Here is an 11,273-nt window from a genome sequence, read left to right as displayed (position 1 = left end):
ATTTAAAAACACTGTGCTCCACGGCTCCTTAATCCGGGCCTGGCCACGTGAAATTTTCAGGTGTGTATCAGAGGCAATTGCTTTAAATTGTCGAGATAAGTGCAACGATCATTTCTCTCATTCGCCAAGTTTGACGGTTCGACTCCTAGAAGATGACCGTGGATACCTTGGAATGTTTGTTGATTTAGAAACACTGTGCTCCACGGCTCCATAGTTAAAAGGAAGTAGAAGGGACTTAACGATTCACGACGCGGTCGTCATCGAGAACGCCACGACACAAAAATATTATTGGTTAAAAGAGGAAATGTTATCGTGCTGCACGTGCCGCACGCATTTTAGCAAATATTCGTGCGGTACTCTACACAACACCCAAGTGAAATCACCAAATCATGAGGTTTTGACGACAACGCGAGCGCAAAAATGTGAATCTATAATTCTCTATTTTTAGTCTGAAACCGCCCGTACCAATTTATTTTCAGCATACTTCGCCCACATTGTACGACGCGTACGCGAACGAGATGGCCTAGCCGCGAGAAACTTACGATAGTGAAAGTTATATTTTGAGGTGACTTTTTAGTTGACGACACCATTGTAGGTCGTTAAGTCCCAAGTATCAGGTATTTAACACGGTCTTATTAGTGGGACTCTCGAATTATTTTTTCTGCAAGGCGTTTAGTTTTAAGTTTTTCGAGTCCCAGTCTCACCTTGGAATACCCTGGGTACCGGAAAGTTTTTTTTCCTTTGGCGTGATCTCTATGTGCGGCGAAGCCGCGATACCGTTTAGCGGGTTAACCGCTCCTCGCGAATTGAAAGAAAAATAAAACCTCTGACACCCAGAGTAAGCTTGGAATTTTCATACCGTCTTTGCAACTGGTTAAATCGTATTCTTAATATGAAATGCGATGACAATTCTCACGACATTCACTCATATCCGCAGTTCAAATATTATAGTAGAGAAATAAAATCTTCCTCTTCATCAACAAAATTCTTCAAGTTACACAAAGCTTTTGGAATTCAGCCTGAGTTCTTCAAAAGTGATGGTTACCAGGATTTGCATTCTCGATTTGATGAGGCTGAAAAGGTGGTATTAATTGATCGGAGGAAGGTGATAGCCCTGAATCATGGTTCATTGTAGGGCGTCGTCAATGAACATATCTTCATCGCTTTCTTCCGTTTTAGAACATTGAACTTTTTGTCCAATTTCTTAGACAGGCGATCTTTCAATTTTGACGATTTTGCCTCAATGGTAGAGCAAGTGTGATTCAGCTCTACCATTGAGGCAAAATCGTCAAAATTGAAAGATCGCCTATCTGAGAAATTGGACAAAAAGTTCAATGTTCTAAAACGGAAGAAGGGAATACCACAGCTCTCAAACTTGGGCAATGACTGAATCATTTTCAAGTTATTCATATCTTCATTGTTTCCAAAAATAAATTGATTAAAAACATCGGTTCGTTCTCCGAATGTCAACGCAGTTCCTTATGCAGAAAAGGCTATGAAATTAAGAGTGCGTGCATTTTCCCTGCTGCATGGCCGTAACAACCTCTAAGAATAATCACATTTATCAATGTTTTGACGAAAGAGCCGGAAGCCAAAACGAGATCGATAGGATCCGTTCATTTTTCATCTTTGTATATCTTTGTTTTTGCGAAGGCCCCATTCTTCATCATAAGTCTGTAGTGTAAAATAGTTTGAAACGCGAATGTATGTTGCATGTGTAGAAGATTTAGGAAATTAATGCGACTTAAAGTACTTCCGACAGCAAAATTTATAACTTTAGTCGTCACTTAAACCAATATTATTACACACGAAGGAAAGAGGCCTGAAAAAAACGCCAATTAATTGTATACATTTCGTTCGAAGCTCAACCATGTGGCTAGAAGGAGAGGCGAGCTCTCGAATTAACACAAAGTGCATGGGAAGTCCCAAGGGGTATTTTGGATCCTCCGTGCCAGTAGCCAGAAACTAAACTAAGGGATATGTAAACATTTTTAGACATCTTTGACATATAAGAGAACGAAAATATATAACTCAAGCAGTTATGCACATAAATTATTGGAGTGTCAGGCAAAAATGGAAACGAAGACTTGATTTCTCATTTCATAGTACAGTATTTAAAAATATACCATTTTAGCACTTTAATAAAGAAAGAAATACGGCCAGTTTCAATTACCTCAATTCAACCTTGTATATTATTTATTCAGTTAGGATCGAAGTTACAACATCCTCTTTATGCAAAGAAGCGGGTCCTTCTAGCAAGATACGCGTTTACTTTTCTCGTTTCATTCATAGCAGATGAGGGATTATCAGCTGAAACATTGCGTTTTTCTATCAGACGTTACAAGACAACATGGGAGCGAATTCTGTGTTCTGTTACGTCAACGTTAAGGCCATTTTTTGCCTTGTGCTATTCGCAACTCTGACCAATTTTGTTTTCAGCCAGAATCTTTACACCTCTATTCTTGATGATGCACGAAATGCGCTAATGAGCTTTTCTACTTCGACAACGATAGCGCCCGCACCAATTTCACCATCCGGATGGGGAGTCTCCGGTTGGTCGGGTAGGTTTGATTTAATTATCGCTAGGTACACGTCATTAGGGAATTTAAGATCTACGACGGCGACGGTCGACGAAAATAAAAATATAACTTGGCTCTATCATAAGTCTTTGGCGATTATTCAGTCTCATTCACGTCCCACAATGTGAGTGAGTATCCTAAAAATAAATTGGTACGAGCGGTTTCAGAGTCAAAATAGAGAATGAAGGATTCTCTGTCGCATGCTTACGGTTGTCGTCAAAACCTCAAATTTGGTGATTTTTTCACGTCGTCGTTATGCAGAGGACCGCCAAGATAGTTGCTAAAATCCGTGCTGCACGTGCAGCACGATTATTTGTGCTCTTTTAACCAATGATATTAGGGAGCTTACGAAATGACGACGCCGATGGTAACGACGACGCTACAAAACAATAGGTTTAGTGAGCAAAAACAATGGCTAAATGGCTAAATGACGACGTGAAATGACCAAATTCAAGGTTCTGTGGAAGACGTTAGCACAAGACGATGAATTTTCAGTTCTCTCTCTACGCTTCCAACCCACTCACACCAGTTTAATTCCTCGACAGTTACTACACATTTTTAACGCGAAACGACATGAAATAGTCTCGTAGTGATATGAATAACGCGAACTTGTATTTTTAAATAAACTCCTCGTAGCCGTCGTCGTCCTCGTTTCGTAAGTTCCCTATTGTTGTTTTGTGACGATGTCGCAGTCGTAGCCGTCCCCGTTTCTTAAATTAGCGTGGTTGCGACGAAAATAAGAACGTAACAAAACAATAACTGCAATTAGCCCTGCACGCGTGAGTTTGCATTTTGAACCATTTCTTTACCGATCTCAACCACATAACAACGTGAAATGACCACTTTTTAAACATGAATGCCGTTTTACACGCCACCTAAAATCAGTTTATATTAATCGCTAAATAATTAATCTTACCTTTTCAGCGATTTTAAAGCTTGAAATCCCATCCAATGAACCACAATTCCTTTCCTTTATCTATTCCGAAGCCTGTAGTGTAATTTTTTGGCTGAAAAACTTTAGAAAAAGCGCGTCGCGAGAGCTCGCGATCGATTGAAAATTTGGTCATCGCATCGGCTCAAATTGCCTGAATTAGAACGGCTCTCATGTAGGCGTCATGAAAGCTAGAAAGCCGAGATTTTCAGGGAAACTGGGGCTATATCTCCCAAGTAAACACGCCAAATTTCAGCGCGATCGAAGAAAATGTCGGCGTTCTACGAATCCTTCAAGAATGGTTCCTTAGCTAAACATTTTCGGTGAGGACTAGGCGAAAGAGTTTTAATTAATGGACTATCTCGTTCGCATCTCAGGCAATGCAAAAATCCTCTGCTTACTCGCAACTCGATGTTTTGTGGTGTTTTGTAAAATTTTTGGTGATTTTTGAGTATATTTGGGAGGAGATAGTTTTTCTCAAAAGAGTATTAAAATTTGGGGAAATAAGAAATAGTGAAGATTTTTTATAGTTCAAAAATTAATTGGAAGTTAAAAATTGGTATATGGATTCCCATACAGTCCCCTACTGTGTGTTGGCCATGGTGTTTCAAAAATAACTTCTTTCATGTAACTTTCTTTCATTTAAGCCCTCCTTAAACCTCCTAAAAGGTAATTGAAATTCATGTTTACCCCCGCCTTAAAGTACCCATAACCTCAAAATATTTTTTTCGCTAAAGAGTTAATGCAATGTAAATCAGTTTGTGACGTAAAAACAGGAATAGACCCACTCCCCTTCTAACTGGGTCGTGAACAAAAGATGCTTGGATTTTCGCAACTTTCGAAGCCTCTAAAATGGCAGGATTTGTTAGAAAAAGGAAAAAAAGCCGCGATGCGTTTCGAACAGGTGCAAAGATTCATTTTAGCGAAAAAAATATTTTGGGGTTATGGGCACTTTAAATTAAGCGGATTTGAACCCCTTATCACAAATGTTCATTTCTTTCCATGCACCACTCCACACATCCATGCTACTTTTATTCCAGTTACGCCGAAACTTCCCTAGGGTCTAGATAAGGGGATAGAGCGCAAAAAAGAATCGAAGGACATAAACTAAGCTTGAGCCCCTCTCCCCTATTTTTCTTTCCATTATTTTCACTCTCAAGGGAGACGAAGGTCCTCGTCATCTAGGAGGAAGCCATTATTCCGTTATTCCGTTATGGCTGGCGCAGGTAAGAAAGATAGTTTATTTACTTGAACACTAAAAGACCAGAAAAAAAATAAAATTGAAATAAAATTTGAAAAAAACGCTACGCGACATTTACGTACAACAAAATAAGGAAATGTGTACCCAAGCACAACACATACGCATGCATACAAACCTGGGATACCCAATACTAAAACTAATCAAAGTTAACGCTAGACGCCCAATCAACCGTCTTCAGTAGTCAGTTTCGACTTCCTCGAAGTGATTTATTGAGGTGTTTCCATATTATTTATCCGCATATATATGCATCCCGAGCTAAAAAATAGCCAGGTTTTACCTATTTGCAACTCTCCTTATCTCAAGGCGGGAGAATCTACTCGGCCTGTCCTTATTGCGCTAATTGTCGCGCTAATTTCATTTATAGGGGAATCTTCCCTGACGTCTCAGTTCACATTTTGTTTCATTAACATACGAGTTTCCTCACAGAAAGCATCATGCTATTTGCCAATTGATTTCAAAAGGTAAAGGAACTTGTTGAACTTAATTAAATATCCAATTTGTAATCCTTTTAGCTTTGATAAAGAGCCAGTTATCAGACACCAAAAACTAATAAATTCTTGGGTGGCAAAAGCGCTAATGGTCCAATCAGAAACCCATAAGGGTTGAAACGTGTAACGCGCGTTCAAAGCTTCCGAATATTCAGTGCTAAGTACCATATTTGGAAACCCCTCGCTCCAGTTAATTTCGCGCGAGAACATTGGTGGTGTTGCGTTACGGTGTTCTTGCGAACTGATTGGTTGAATGTTTCTCTGTTGTTGTTCCAAATATGGTACTTAGCAAATTGAATATTCAGAAGCTTGTTTCCCAGCACACATGGGGCCGTTACACGTATCCTATGGGTTTCTGGTGCAATACATTCTTTGTACAATTTCGAAATTTCAAAGCATCATTGCTCAGAGATGATCCGGTACATCGGGTTCAAATTTTCAGAGATGACTCATTATGCAACGTACTTTCAATATTCACTAATTTACTCTTGGCTGGCTGATTAGAAGACAATAGCCTTGCACTAACAATGAAAATATGTAAAAAAAGATTCCTCTGCATACAGGATATCATTTTTCTATTTTGAACTTGTGAGAGCATGAAGTGAAATGAACTAGTTGTTTTGTAACGATCAATACGGCGGTTATCGTGGGGCCCACGTCACATTGATCCATTGTGTGTTAATTTTTTTCCAAAAAGCCAGAATTGTTCCATGGAAAATATTTTTCAAAAACCGTACCTTTCCTCCTAAAAATCATTAGGTTAACTTCTAGAACCTCGTTCCAAGGGCCTTTCCCTTCCAACCCCAAGAGAAGGGAAAGGTCCTGGGAACGAAAACTACTTTGATCTCCCACATCATATCATTTGTGTTAAAGAGTTTGGCCCTTAAGTTCCTTTGATTTCAGAAAACAAGTGAATCCTAAATGCTTTATACCTATCAGAAGAATGTGCACCATTTGGAAAACAAAGGGACTCTCAGTGAAACATACATTTCAAAGGCAGCCTACAGACGTAAATTTGAAGCAGTTTTCAGCCTAATTCTTCAATTATTTTATCACGGCAACTTGCCGTAATCATCCTCATTTTTCAATTGAAATAGCACTTTCAACCTTATCTCAGGTTAACATAGAGGCTTGTGGACTATATTACAGTTGTTGCTAAGTTACCTGGCCTAAGAATGGAAGCGAGGCTGCCGGTGATCCTGTTTTGATAAAAACCTGTGGGTTAAATTGGTGATCCTAATTTTACCTATTGTAGGTTGAATACGCACTCAGATGAATTGAAGAAACGTTTTTTTGGAGTCTAAATTAAGCCTAGAGAAATTAGGATTAGTTTTGGTTATTATACATGGATAACAAAAAATGATGAAGACAACTGTGTTGGGTGAGCGTGTTCGTCGTTGTAGTGTAATGGTGAAAGGAACTTTATTTAAATGTCTGGTCGTTCTGGCGCTGGAGCACTAATTAGGAACATTGTAAAATGAAATTAACGATTAATTCACTCAAGTCAAATGTTGGTTTTTGAGGAGAGGGAAAAACCGGAGAACTAGGAGAAAAACCTCTCGGTGCAGAGTAGAGAATCAACCAACTAAAAGGCAACCCACATATGAGATGAGTCTGGGAATCGAATCAAATCCAGGCCACATTTGTGGGAGGCGAGTGCTCTCACCACAGCACCATCACTGAAATTGTGATATCTCAATCACACGATCTCAGAGAAATTATTCATTTATGGTTTTTACAATTCATATCTGCAGCCACATCACATGTAGCCCTATCACATGCATCACGATTGCCTTTGACCGGAGTATCAAAGCGAAAGTCACCGTCCAATAAGTTCTTGGTAGCCCTCGATCAAATTGAGAGATCAATCTACGCAGCTCAGGCGTCCTCGGGGTCGCGAAATCGTCACAGCAGCCAACGCCTAGCAAAAATCAAAGCAAACATCAAATTAGCGACGCAGCAACGAAACTATCTCTTTGCCCGTCAAGCTCTCGGTCTTGGGTTATACTCCGCAGTTCAACTCGCGAAGACAAGTGGTCGAAAAAAGCGATCTACCACTAGTACTGGCTCTGCGGTTAAGGCTTATATGAATTCCGTTAAGAAAGATCTTGGCGCCGCTTCTTTTGACACTTTTATGAGTGTCAATGGAGACGTCACTTTGATGTTTGCAATTGATAACACTGGCAGTATGAGGGACGAAATCCAAGCGGCTAAGGGATGAGTGGGTGGACTACATTTTATCCCCATTCAACGATCCTGGTAAGTGCTAAAAATCCTTTCGTTTCCTGCGTAGCTGGCTAATTTCTTGAGTTTAGATCGCGTGAGAGATAGGCCAACGCGCGAGGGGAATGGGCAGGGAACAACACTCACCCTTTGCATTGACTTTGTCCAATCCTTCCCCCCCCCCTAACCTCCACTCGACTGCGCTGTTAGTTTCCTCGCGGCTTTTCCGCTAGTTTGAGCGCTTTAAAGCCGCCAGCTACGAAGGCGTATTCCTTCAGTGCTAAAATCGCAGCTATTCCAAAAATAAATGCAATGAGAGCAAAAACCAAGACCCCCATGCAGACCAAACAGTTTGAAGGTAACAACCTACTATAAGGAGCAAATTTAGATTTTACGCTGATTGTCTACGTAAGAGTCACTTTTGATAGGGTAAAGATTATGTTCGAAATTGTTTCCAAATCTTTACAAGAAAAGTTCCCAACTGACTGCTTTAAAGCGAAGAATTATTTAACCCGGCCTGTTGAAGAATCCTCGATTCAAATAAGCTGATCAGTTTAAAAGGAAAATAAAATGTGCAGGTGGTGCGCATGCTAAGTGCGGGAAAACGCGAGAGAGCAAATCACAATGAAGAGAAATGCCTGTTAGATATTTTCAAGCAAGTCTTTATGCGTAGCACTACAATTAAAAATGCTTCCTTGCTCGAACGAAATTTGTCTCTTTTGTCCTGTTTCGCGTGTTTGTTGCATCTTTCCAGGAACTGGACCAGTCACCTACGAAGGAAAAGGAAATGGAAAAAAGTTCGAGAAAGCTATCGACAGCCTCTCTGCCAGCGGAGGTAGAGACTGCCCAGAGCTTACCTTCAAAGGCATCCTCAATGCCATGCATGAAAATCCGAACTATGGCTCGCCTATGTACGTTTTTACCGATGCCTCTGCCAAAGACTATTCAATTGACAACATGGACGAAGTTCTCAGCTTCGCCAACAGGGAGTTCGGGAATGGCATTACTATAAACTTCTTTACAACTGGTCTTTGTGGGAAGTCGAGCTATAAGCCATTTGAAGAACTAGCCAAAGAGACCTGTGGTTACATGTTTAATCTCCCCAAATCAAATGACCTTAAGAAGCTGTCTGGGATTACCGCTGGTGCACTTGTAGGTGCGACTTGCCTTGAAAGCGGAGGAAGTAATAGTGCAAGCGGGAAAAAGAGGCGAAGTGTGCGAGGTTCTACGTACAGCATCATTGTTGATGATTCCACAGAGAAGATTTTCATCACCGTAGTGAGGCAAGGATCAAGCCAAAAGGTCGCCCTTAAGGATCCGAAGGGGACAGATGTTATCTTTGGTGTCACCAAGTTTCCCACCCTTGTAATTTACGAAATCAACAATCCGCGGTTTGGAACGTGGAAGCTGGCCGTGTCAGGAAGTGGTAAACATTCCTACCAGGTCAAAGGCGTCAGTAAAACAAACGTGGACTTTGAGTATTTCTTCATCATGATTCCGAGCCGTGGAAGAGGAAAACCAATACCGATATCACATCCTCTGCTGGGTGAGCACTTCGTCAGTCCCTACTCCTCAATCCCTCACCTTTTATAACTATTTCCTAATCCCTTTAGGCTTTTATAGATTGTGCAAGTAAAAGTGGCATTTTATGCTACTAGCAGTGCCCATGTTTTGCCCAAATTATGCTCTTGTTTACCAATTATGCCACTTGTTCTTAAAATTATTCCTTTTTCAAAATGAGCGAAACAAGTCCAAAAAACGTATCACGATCTTTTGGCAATACTTTTTTGGTGTGACAGGCTCCTGTTCTAATATATATATATATATTTGCTATCTTTGTCTTCAGGCAACTTCCAGTCCCGTAATCTCCTGCCAGACTGCCAGCGTCCTCGGCTCTCTCTCTCCGTTACCAAAGCGCGAATGCGGCTAAAACATTAAACAAAAATGGTCTCAGGGTTATCAATGTACTCCAATTATACAAGCAGTGCTCCTTTTTAAAAATCAGCCAAAATTAAGCTAGTTTCCTCAAATTATTCGAGAAATTCTGCTAGCACAATCTATAAAAGCCTAAATCCCTTACCTCAGATTCCCTAATCCATAGTCCCTATTCTTAATTTTCCTCGTGCACAAGAAACAAGAAACTAGATATAGCGACCTGGAACAAGAGACACGGGACGAGGAAATAGGGATTTAAAATGAAAGATCAGGGAATGGGTTCAAGAGGTCTCGTTCCCAGTTCCTTGGCCCAAATTCATTCCCAGTACCCTTTCTTTCTACCTTTTTAGTTTTCGTATGAACGTGAAAACTCTATTCTTTTGAGCCGTGCATAGATTAAACCTTTTAGCACTCTACGCAATGAGACGATCAGAGCAATTTTTGGGTTTTTGTTCTGAAATTAAAAGGACGGCAAGACTTTCAATTCTTGTTTTGAGCCCTCATGATGTTTTTTAACTCAAAGCGCTTCCTCAACTTGGTAGCTTTGCAAGGGTTTTCAAAGAGAATTAAACACCGCAATTTCAACTGAGGAATAGCAGACCAAAGACAAATGGAAGTGTTTTAGGGACCAGAAAGCAGAGCTAAACTTAGGCAACGGGATAATAACAGTATATTCTTGAGAAGGGAGGATGGTCTTCCCAAAGTTGCGTGTAACCTTCAGATAGGGGCTTTTAGAACTACACATTTGCCCTCTAAACCGCGCTTTTGAATATACTTTTCATAGGCATGTTTAAAATTTAGGCTCAGAAAAGGCGTGTTAGACAACTTATTTTCCCTTTTCGTTTTATGTACCAGGACACGACCCAGCTCGCGTCGTCATAACTGTTGCCGGAAATGCGAAGATCAACAGGAACACGCTCAAGCTTGACTTAATAAGCGAGGACGGGAGACGTTTAACAACAGCCACTGTGACCCCCCGCGGAACAAGTGGTGCTCACTTTAGTGCCTCCTTCCGTTGTCCCGCTGTGCCATTTACACTGAAATTACGGGGAAAGACAAAGAAAGGATACAACTTCCAACGCAGGTCACATAATATTGTACATCCCAGCAACACACTTATCAGAGTAATCTACGCCAGAAACGATTATACAATCCCCGCGGGCCGCAGTAGCCTTGTGACGTTCTTGATGCACAACAATGGGCCGACGGACACCTTTGATATCAAAGCCAAGGATCGCATGAAATACTTCCAGAATCTTCGCGGTTCCAGCATCACTGTCCGCCAGAGTCGCACCAGTTTCTTCTCTGTCGTCTTGAAGGCGCCCCTCTCGGCCTCACCAGGCAAAGGAGATGAGCTGCTGGTGACCGCTAAGGGCCGAAAGTCGAAGAAGACCGTTTCTCTATTAGTGAGGCTGATGGTCGCGACCTGACAGAAGTGCACAAGAATCGGTCTTCTGCGTTCATGGGAATTATATTTAAGCCCTTGAACCATTTTTATTCGGGGGGTAATTTTATAATCCATTTAGTTCTGCTTTGCTTTAAGAAGGGATATATAAAGTTCGGTATTTCGAAAATCATCACTAGAGAGTAAAGATTAGGGTGAGCCTTTCACTTTAAAGTGTCTAAATCATCGCGTAAAGATCCTGGCCAAGAATATCCGTTTCTATATACTCTCATTTGCCAACTCGAGACCATTAACAGTTAAGATAACCAACAAATGAACTCTTTGATAAAAAAACCGTTGGATAAAAAAAAATTGAAAAAAAGGTTAGAAGAAATGAATGAGTGATGATATAGATAAGGGATTACGCTTTCTGCTTTGCTAAAATTTGTAACTTTTTGTAATGAAAACGGGA

The 11,273-nt window shown here is 40.7% G+C and overlaps 1 pseudogene; it reads left to right on the top strand.

Moving 5' to 3' along the window:
- Positions 1 to 1,335: 1,335 nt before the first annotated feature.
- Positions 1,336 to 11,273, top strand: LOC138056397 (von Willebrand factor A domain-containing protein 7-like; annotated as a pseudogene).

Source organism: Montipora capricornis, chromosome 7, assembly GCF_036669925.1.
Source record: "Montipora capricornis isolate CH-2021 chromosome 7, ASM3666992v2, whole genome shotgun sequence".
NCBI classification, from domain to species: domain Eukaryota; kingdom Metazoa; phylum Cnidaria; class Anthozoa; order Scleractinia; family Acroporidae; genus Montipora; species Montipora capricornis.
This window is presented reverse-complemented; position numbering and strand designations above follow the sequence as displayed.